The sequence below is a fragment of the Eumetopias jubatus genome, unplaced genomic scaffold (genome assembly GCF_037043125.1).
Source record: "Eumetopias jubatus isolate StellerSeaLion01/CBP00866 unplaced genomic scaffold, mEumJub1_p1.0 scaffold_9, whole genome shotgun sequence".
Taxonomy (NCBI): domain Eukaryota; kingdom Metazoa; phylum Chordata; class Mammalia; order Carnivora; family Otariidae; genus Eumetopias; species Eumetopias jubatus.
Genome location: NW_028274815.1, coordinates 116,969,713 through 116,980,841, shown reverse-complemented (window position 1 = coordinate 116,980,841; position 11,129 = coordinate 116,969,713).

Sequence of the window (11,129 nt, the reverse complement as noted above, 5' to 3'; positions counted from 1 at the left end):
GATAATGTAAAATCACATTGTGGGAGGTGCCATGAAGCTAATAGCATGCATGCTAGAAAATAATGAGGAGAGGTAATCTACCTTAGGGTGGGCAGGGAAGGCCTCTGAGGAAGTGAGGTTTTAAACATTTGATTATGGAAAATTGACAATAAACAGAAGTGTGGAGAACAGGATAATAACCCCCTATCCACACTAGATCATTTCATCCATAAGTATTTCAGAATGCACCTCCAAAACACACTATAAAAATAAATAATTAGGGGCGCCTGGGTGGCTCAGTCGTTAAGCGTCTGCCTTCAGCTCAGGTCATGATCCCAGGGTCCTGGGATCGAGTCCTGCATCGGGCTCCCTGCTCCACGGGAAGCCTGCTTCTCCCTCTCCCACTCCCCCTGCTTCTGTTCCCTCTCTCGCTGTCTCTCTCTCTGTCAAATAAATAAATAAAATCTTAAAAAAAAATCAACAATTATTCCTTAATAATCTCCAAGTCTCTAATTATGTTCAATTTTTTTTGTTCTTGTTCTATAAGTATAGTTTGTTTGAATCAGGATCCAAACAGGGTACATGTATTTGCAATCAGATGTTCTATTTCTAAATTGTCTTGTCTATAGGTGTTCTCTTTATTTTTTTAAAAACTAATTTTGTTGAGGGGCGCCTGGGTGGCTCAGTTGGTTAAGCGACTGCCTTCGGCTCAGGTCATGATCCTGGAGTCCCAGGATCGAGTCCCGCATCGGGCTCCCTGCTCAGCAGGGAGTCTGCTTCTCCCTCTGACCCTCTTCCCTCTCGTGCTCTCTATCTCTCTCATTCTCTCTCTCTCAAATGAATAAATAAAATCTTTAAAGCAAAAAAAAAAACCAAAACAAATTTTGTTGAGATATAATGTACATACAATAAATTGTACCCAGCTCATACATTTTCCTAAGTTTTGGCAAACTTACACACCCATGTAACCATCACCACAATCAAGATAAAGAACAGTGCTCTCCCACAGACCTTTCTGGAATGATGGAATGTTCTAATAGAACAATTAGAATGATTGCACTGTCCGCTAGAGTAGCCACTATGCTCTGTGACCGAGGAACTGAATTTGTTAATTCTTAGTAGACTATATATTTTCGAAGAGTTTTAGGTTCACATCAGTCTTGAGCAGAATGTATAGAGATTTCCCATATACCCATTGCTCCCATGCCTGCATAGCCTCCCCCATTACCAACATCCCCTACTAGAGCCAAACATCGTTATAATAAATGATGCTATAATGACACATCATTATCATCCCGAGTCCATAGTTTACCTAAAGTTCACTCTTGGTGTTGTACATTCTCTGGGTTTTGACAAATGTGTAATGACATGAATGCACCGTTATTGTATACAGAGTCATTTCCCTGCCCTAAATTCCTCTGTGCTTCCCCTATTCATCCCTTTCTTCCCCCATCTCCTGGCAACCACTGATCTTTTTACTGTCTCCATAGTTTTGCCTTTTCCAGAATATCATATAGTATGCAGCCTTTTCACATTGGCTTCTTTCACTTAGTAATATGCATTTAGGTTCCTTCCACGTCTTTTCATGGTTTGATAGCTCATTTCTTTTTAGAACATTGTCTGGAGGTACAAATTAATTAAACCATTCACCCACTGAAACATCCTGGTTACTTCCGAGGTTTGGCAAATTATGAATAAAGCTGCTGTAAACACCTGTATGCCGGGTTTTGCGTGGATACAAGTTTTCAGCCCCTGTGGGTAAACATCAAGGAGCATAATTGCAGGATCATACGGTAAGAGTATGTTTAGTTTTGTGAGAAACCACCAGAATGTCTTCCAAAGGGGCTGTGCCATTTTGCATTCCCACCTATAATGTATGACAGCATTCCTCTTGCTTCACATTCTCACCAGCATTTGGCATTGTTAGTATTTTGGATTTTGGCCATTCTAATTGGTGTGTGGTAGTAGCTCGTTTTAATTTGTATTTCCCTGATAACACATGACTTGGAGCATGTTTTCATATGCTTTTTGCCATCTGTGTATCTTATTTGGTGAGGTGTCTGTCAAGGTCTGTGGCCCTTTTTTTAATCAAGTTTTTTTTTTTTTTAAATTGTTGAGCTTTGAGTGTTCTTTGTATATTCTGGATAAAAGTTCTTTATCATATATGTCTTGCAAATCCTTTCTCCCAGTCTGTGGCTTATCTTTCCATTCTCTTGAATTACCTCTTTCTTTTTTTCTTTAAAGATTTTATTTAGCGGCAGAGGGAGAGGGAGAAGCAGGCTCCCCACTGAGAAAGGAGCCCGATGTGGGGCTCAATCCCAGGACCCTGGGATCATGACCTGAGCTGAAGGCAGACACTTAACTGACTGAGCCACCTAGGCATCCCGACCTCTTAACTTTCATTGAAATTTGTTTGTTGAAGGAACTACGTTGTTAGTCCTAAGAATTTCTGATATAATGAGTTTTGCTAATTGCATCCCTGTAGTGGTGTTTAATATGTGTCTCTGGTTTGGTTTTGTTTTGTAAATTGATATTAAGATCTGAAGGCTTCATCAGATTCAGATTTTTAAATTTTGCTTTTATTTTGCAAGAATGGTTCATAAGTTGTGTTGTATACTTCAGTCAGGAGACACATATGCTTGATTGTCTTTATAACAGCCATTGGTTTTGGTTTTTGTTTTTTGTCTTTTAGTTTTTATATTAGTTTCAGATGTTACAATATAATGATTCAACAATTCTATACATTTCTCAGTGTTCATCAAGATAAGTATACTCATATATATATATATTTATGAAGTCTTTTTATCTTAGCTACAGTATAGTTAATAGACAGTGTCATACTAGTTTCAGGTGTACAATATAACAATTCAGCCATTCTGTACATTACTCAGTGCTCATCATGATAAGTGTACTCTTTAATCCCCATCACCTATTTCACCCATCCCCCCACCCATCTCCCCTCTGGTAACCATTAGTTTGTTCTCTATAGTTAAGAGTCTATTTACTGGCTTGTCTTTGTCTCTCTCTCTCTCACTCTCTCTTTTTTCCTTTGTTCATTTGTTTTGTTTCTTAAATTCCACATATGAGTGAAATCATAAGGTGTTTGTCTTTCTCTGACGGACTTATTTTGCTTAGCATTATACTCTCTAGCTCCATCCATATTGTTGCAAATGGCAAGATCTCATTCTTTTTTATGGCCAAATAATATTCTATTGTGTATATATGTATATACCACATCTTTATCCATTCATCTATCAGTGGGCACTTGGGCTGCTTTCATAACTTAGCTATTGTAAATAATGCTGCAATGAACATTGGGGTGAATTAGTGTTTTTGTATTTTTTGGATAAATACCCAGTAGTGCAATTACTGGATCATGTAGTAGTTCTATTTTTAATTTTCTGAGGACCCTTCATACTGTTTTCCAGAGTGGCTGCATCAGTTTGCAGTCTCATTAAAAGTGTAAGAGGGTTCCCCTTTCTCTGCATCCTTGCCAACATCTGCTGTTTCCTGTGTTGTTAATGTTAGCCATTCTGACAGGTGTGAGGTGATGTTTCACTGTGGTTTTGATTTGTATTTCCCTGATGATGAGTGATGTTGAGCATCTTTTCATGTGTCTATTGCCCATCTACGTGTCTTCTTTGGAGAAATGTCTGTTCATGTCTTCTCGTTTTTAATTGGATTATTTGGTTTATTTGGTGTTGAGTTGTATAAGTTCTTTATATATTTTGGATACTAACCCTTTATCAGATATGTTGTTTGCAAATACCTTCTTTCATTCCATAGGTTGTCTTTTAATTTTGATGATTGTTTCCTTTGCTGTGCAGAAGGTTTTTATTTTGATGTAGTCCTAATAATATATTTTTGCTTTTGTTTCCCTTGCCTCAGGAGACATATCAAGAAAGAAGTTGCTACAGTTGATGTCAGAAAAATTACTGTCTGTGCTCTCCTCTAGGATTTTTATGGTTTCATGTCTCACATTTAGGTCCTTAATCCGTTTTCAGTTTATTTTTGTGAATGGTGTAAGAAGGTGGCCCAGTTTCATTCTTTTGTATGTTGCTGTCCAGTTTTCCCAATACCATTTGTTGAAGATATGCTTTTTCCCATTGCATTTTATTTCTTCCTTTGTCAAAAATTAATTAACCATATAATTGCAGGTTTATTTCTGGGTTTTCTATTCTGTTCCATTGACCTATGTATCTATTTTTGTGCCAGTACCATACTGTTTTGATTACTATAGCTTTGTAATATAATTTGAATTCTGGAATTGTGATGCCTCCAGTTTTTTTTGTGTGTGTGTGTTTTTTTTCTTTTTCAAGATTGCTTTGGCTATTTGGGGTCTTTTCTGGTTCCATACAAATTTTAGAATTGTTTGTTCTAGTTCCATGAAAAATGCTGTTGGTATTTTGATAGGTATTGCATTAAACATGTAGATTGCTTTGGGTAGTATAGACATTTTAATAATATTTGTTCTTCCAATCCATGAATATGGGATGTCTTTCCATTTCTTTGTGTTGTCTTCAATTCCTTTCATCAATGTTTTGTAGTTTTCAGAATACAGGCCTTTCATCTCTTTGGTTAAGTTTATTCCTAGGTATTTTATTATTTTTGATGCAGTTGTAAATGGGATTGTTTTCTTAATTTCTCTTTCTGCTGCTTTATTATTGATCTATAGAAATGCAACAAATTTCTGTACATTAATTTTATATCCTGTGATTTACTGAATTCATTTATCAGTTCTAGTATAGTTTTTTGGGTGGAGTCTTTAGGGTTTTCTATATATAGTATCATTTCATCTGCAAATAGTGAAAGTTTTACTTCTTCCTTACCAATTTGAATGCCTTTTATTTCTTTTTGTTGTCTAATTGCTGTGGCTAGGACTTCCAGTACTATGTTGAATAAAAGTGGTGAGAGTGGACATCCTTGTCTTGTTCCTGACCTGAGGGGGAAGCTCTCAGTTTTTCACCATTGAGTATAATGTTAGCTGTGTGTTTTTCATATAAGGCCTTCATTATGTTGGGGTATGTTCCCTCTAAACATACTTCATTGAGTTTTTATCATCAGTGGATGTTGTACTTTGTCAAATGCTTTTTCTGCATCTACTGAGTTCCCTAAGGCAATTCTCAATTTGTGTAATTTTCTTTCCTCTCCTTTGCTCAGCTTGGATAATGTCCATTACTGTTTTCCAGGTCGTTAATTTGTTCCTCTGCTTCCTCTAGTCTGTTTTTGCCATCAAGTGTATTTTTTTTAGGATACCTGAGTGGCTCAGTTGGTTAAGCGTCTACCTTTGGCTCAGATCATGATCCCAGGGTCCTGGGATTGAGCCCCACATCAGGCTCCCTGCTCAGCGGGGAGTCTGCTTCTCTGTCTGCCCCTCCCCCTACTTGTGCTCTCTCTCTCTCTCTCTCTCAAATAAATAATGATTTAATAGTATTAATTTATTTAATAATACATTTTAATGTATTTTTTAAAGATTTAATTTTTAAGTAATCTCCACACCCAAAGCAGGGCTCAAAAACCCACAAGCCCGAGACCAAGAGTTGCATGCTCCACCAACGGAGCCAGCCAGGCACCCCCATCAAATGTATTTGAAATTTCATTTATTGTATTCTTCATCTCTAATTGGTTCTTGTTTTTTTTTTTTTTTTAGATTTACTTATTTATTTATTTATTTGACACAGAAAGAGATAGCAAGAGAGGGAACACAAGCAGGGGGAGTGAGAGAGGGAGAAGAAGGCTTCCCACTGAACAGGGAGCCCGATGCGGGGCTCGATCCCAGAACCCCGGGATCATGACCTGAGCTGAAGGCAGACGCTTAATGACTGAGCCACCCAGGCGCCCCTGATTGGTTCTTTTTTCTCTCTGTGTTAAGGGTCTCACTGATGTCCTCCACTCTTTTCTCAAGTCCGGTGAGTATCTTTACGATCATTACTTTATTTTCTTTTTCTTCTTTCTTTTTTATGATCATTACTTTAAATTCTCTATCAGGCATACTACTTATATTCATTTTGCTTTGGTCTCTTCCTGTGGTTTGGTTCTATTCTTTCATTTGGGAGATATTTCTCTTTCTCTTCATTTTGTCTGACTTTCTGTTAGGAAAGTCAACTACTTCTCTTGGTCTTAATAATAGCCTGATGATGAAGTCCTATAGTGCCCTGCAGTGCAGTGTCCCCTGTTCCCCAGGGCCTGGCATTTCAGGGCGTGTCTCCTATGCATGTTGCAATTGCTCAGCTGTTGAGTCTTGGCCTCTTTTCCCTTCAGTCCAGTTGTCTGCAGAGCCTCTCTCTGGTGGGCAGAGTTGCTTCCCAGCTGGGGTGGGGCATGTTTTAACAAGGTATGCGGGGGTCTGTTTGGGAAATGAGACCTGCCCCTGCTACTGCAGCAACTGACCCACAATAGCTGCGTTGGGAGATGTGGTGTTGGCAGGGTTTGCCCTGGTCTTGGGGCATGGGGGACAGTGTGGGACTGAGACAAGTGTGAGTAGGAAGGGCAGATCCACTGAAGCGTGGGCAGATGGAGCTTGGTGTAAGCAAGTTAGGTAGCCAGTGTTTGTGCTGCACTGATTGCCACAGGTGGCTGCTGTTTATGCTGGGGGGTCGGGAAGGGAGATGCACCTGCCAGGTCCTTTGTTCATGGTGGGAGCTCCTTGTGATCCCTGTCTCTCTGCGGTGTGCTCTCAGATGAGCAAATCACTCTCCCTACCATCTGCCCCTGGTGTTTTGTCTTGTCTTGTCTTGTCTTGTCTTGTCTTGTCTTGTCTTGTCTTGTCTTGTCTTGTCTTGTCTTCCCTTCCCTTCCCTTCCCTTCCCTTCCCTTCCCTTCCCTTCCCTCCCCTCCCCTCCCCTCCCCTCCCCTTCCCTCCCCTCCCCTTCCCTCCCCTCCCCTCCCCTCCCCTCCCCTCCCTTCCTTTTCCTTTCCTTTCCTCTCCTCTCCTCCCCTCTTTTCCTTTCCCTTTTCTTTCTTTCTTTCTTTCTTTCTTTCTTTCTTTCTTTCTTTCTTTCTTTCTTTCTTTCTTTCTTTCTTTCTTTCTTTTTCTTTCTTTCTTTCTTTCTTTTTCTTTCTGTCTTTCTGTCTTTCTTTCTCCTTCCTTCCTTCCTTCCTTTCTCCTTCCTTCCTTCCTTCCTTTCTTTCATCTTTTTTTTTTATTGCGTTCCTATGACCCAACAATTGCACTACTAGGTATTTACCCCAAAGATACAGATGTAGTGAAAAAAAGGTCACATGCACCCCAATGTTCATAGCAGCAGTGTCCACAATAGCCAAACTGTGGAAGGAGCTGAGATGCCCTTCAACAGATGAATGGATAAAGAAGATGTGCTACATATATACAATGGAATATTATTCAGCCATCAGAAAAGGATGAATACCCACCATTTGCATCCACATGGATGGAACTGGAGGGGATTATGCTAAGTGAAATAAGTCAAGCAGAGAAAAATAATTATATGCTCCTGGCGTTTTTTCAAACTGCTGGTTCTATACTGTATCTGCATGGGCTGTTTGTCTTGCTATCTCTTTAAGGGTAGAGACTCTGCTTCCTAAGGCCTCCTGGATCTCCCAGAGCCAAGCCCAAAGATTTTTTAAATTCTAGGCTTTCAGGGACACCTGGGTGGCTTAGGCGTTAAGCACCTGCCTTGGCTCAGGTCATGATCCCAGGGTCCTGCTGGGCTCCCTACTCAGCGGGAAGCCTGCTTCTCCCTCTCCCACTCCCCCTGCTTGTGTTCCCTCTCTCACTGTCTCTCTCTCTCTCTCTCTCTGTCAAATAAATATATAAAAATCTCAAAAAAAATTTTTTTTAATTCCAGACTTTCAGTCGATTGGGCCCCTCACACTTTCAAAGGCAAATATTCTGGGGATTTGTCCTCCCATTGGTGGGGCTCCCAGGTATGAAAATGTTTTCTGCCCTTCTCCATGCCACAGGTGGATGGCTCCAGTCCATTTCACTCCCAGACTGCATCTTTGCCCTTCCTACCTTTTTTGATGTGGCCTCCTCTCTATCATTTAGTTGTGGAGTGTGTTCTGCCAGTCACCAAGTCATTTTCTCGGTTTTTATGCTGACTTGAGTGTTATCTAGTTGTATCCCTGGGACAAGGCAAGTTTAGGGACCTCCTACTCCACCATCTTTTCAGCTGACCCTTTTTATTTTATTTTTTTTCAAAAACAAATGTTTGCCTTGGTTATTGCTGTCAATTGTATGTTTGTTTTCTGTTGTCCTGATTTGGGCTTTTATTTTATTATTTCCTTCCTTCTACTTTCTTCAAGTGATTCTGATGAAGTTTCCTGTGACTCTGGCATAACCTAGTGCGTAGGATATCTGGGCACATCAGAGGACACCCCTCTGGATGTACTCTCCCCTCTTCACCCCAAGCGGGTGAATTTTTCTCCATTCCTACAATCCTGTATGAACTACATCAATGGGCTCACTTGCTCTCTGGCTTCCGACCAGGTTCAACCAGTGGGGTGTCCAGGCAGGAGATTAGAGGGAGAGAGTCAAGAATGGTGAAGACCTTCATTCTCCTGGCTCCTTTCTGATAGGGTTGCTTCAAGTTGGCTAGTTTCTCAGGTGAAGATCACTGTTTCTCTCAACTCTTTCTTTTCATATAATGATAACCTTTCCAGTTCCCTTGTTCCTTCAAGCTAGGGATGGTAATGGCTGTGCTGTGACCAGCCCCAGATTACTGAGTTATCCCTTGTGGTTCTCCTACACTCTGCCCATACCTTTGTAAATAGCTTTTTTGTTGTTGTTTTTATTAAACCCTCCTCTAAACTTCCTAATTTGAATGAGTCATCTGTTTTCTCTCAGGTGCCTGACTGATACACCTAAAGACCATTATGACTGGTATGTGTTCTTAAAGTCTAAAGTCAATCACTAACTTTATATTCCTCCTCAATAAGAGAAAAACATTAGATCAGCAAGGCTTCAGGATACAGGATCAGTACGCAAAAATTGGTTTATTTCTATTGCAATTAACAATCCAGAAATGAAATCAAGAAAACTATTCCATTTACAACAGCATAAAAAAGAATAAATTATTTGGGAATAAATTTAACAAAATAAGTATGAGAAGATTTACACACTGAATACTATGAAGCATTGTTAAGAGAAATTTTAAGAGACCTAAATAAATGGAAAAATATTTCCTTGTCCATGGATCAGAAGACATCATAGTGTTAATGACATTACTATTTACAGATTCAGTGCAATCTCCATCAAAATCCCAGCTGCCTTTTTTTAGAGAAATTGACAAGCTGATCCTAAAATTCATATGGAAATTCAAAGGACCCAGAATATCCTAAAACAATCTTGACAATGAAGAACAAAGTTGGAGGATTTACACATCCTGATTTCAAAACTTGCTACAAAGCTACAATAATCAAGACAGTGTGGTACTGGCAAAGGATAGACATATAAATTGATGGACTAGAACCAAGAATCCAGAAATAAACCCTTATAGTTATGGTCAGTTCATTTTTGAAAGAGGTGCCAAGGCAGTCCAATGGGGGAACACATTTTAAACAAAGGCTGCTGGGACAACTGGATGTCTGTCTACCTGCAAAAGAAAGATGTTGGACCCTCTTTCACACCATATAAAAAAAATTAACTCAATGAATCAAAGCCCTAAATAGGAGCTAAAACTATGAAATTCTTAGAAGAAAACATAGGCATAAATCTTTGTGCCCTTGGGTCAGGCAAGGGCTTCTTAGATGACAACATAAGCAGGACATGCAAACAAAGAAAGATAAATTGGATTTCCTCACAATTAAAGACTTTAGTGATTCAAAGGACACTATCAATAATACTAAAAGACAACCTACAGAATGGGAGAAAATATTTGCAAATCAAAATACCTGATGAGGGGTGCGCCTGGGTGGCTCAGATGGCTAAGCGTCAGACTCTTGATCTCAGCTCAGGTGTTGATCTCAGGGTCCTAAGTTTGGGCCCCTTATTGGGCTCCATGCTGGGCATAGAGCCTACTTAAAAAAAAATCTGATGAGGGTCTAGTATCCAGAATATGTAAAGAGCTCTTATAACTCAACAATAAAAAGACAACCCAGTAAAAAAATTGAGCAAAGGTGACAGACATTTCTCCAAAGAGGTATGCAGATAGTCCATAAGCACATGAAAAGATGCTCATCACAATTAGCCAGTAGAGAAATGCAAATCAAGACCAAATGAGGTACACACCCACTAGGAGGGCATCTTAGTCTTCTTGGGCTGCTAGAACAAAATAGCATAAACTGAATGGCTTATAAAAAACTATTTCTCACAGTTCTGGAATCTGGGAAGTCCAAGATCAAGTTGCCGGCAGATTCTGTGTAACATGTCAGAGGTGGTGAGAGATCTCTCTGGGGCCTCTTTTATGAGAGCACTTATCCCATTCATGAGGGCAAAGCCTCCCAAAGGATCTGCCTCTTAATACCATCACCTTAGGGGTTAGGATTTCAACATATGAATTTGGGGAGGACATAAACTTTCAGTCCACTGCAGATGTCTATAATAAACAATATGGACAAACAAATGTTATCAAGGATGTGGAAAATTTGGAACCTTCATACATTGGTGGCAGGAATGTAAAATGGGGCAGCTGGTTTGGAAAACAGTTTGGCAGTTCCTCTAAGAGTTAAACATAGAATAACCATATGACCCACCAATTCCACTCTTGGTATATATATACCCAAGAGAAAATGAAAACATATGTCCACATGAAAGCTTGTACACCAATGTTCACAGCAGTGTTATTCATAATAGCCAAAGTTGGAAGAAACCCTAATGTCCATCAACTGATCCATCGGTAAACAAAATGTAGTATATCCATACAATGAAATATTATTCAACCACAAAAAGAAATGAAGTGCTGATAATACGTCATCATGAATAAACCTTAAAAATATATGTTAAGTGGAAGGAGACAGATGCAAAAGACCACATTTTGTATTATTCCTTTTACATGAAGCCTCCAGCATAGACCAATTTATAGAAATAGTAAGTTGGTAGTTGCCAGGGACCGGGGGATGAGGATTTACTCCTAGTGGGTATAGGTGGGGTTTTTTGGGTATAGGTGGGGTTTTTTGGGGTTTTTTGTTGTTGTTTTTTGTTTTTCTTTTTTCCACAGGTGGGCTTTTTTTGGTGGGTAAGGACAGTGTTATAG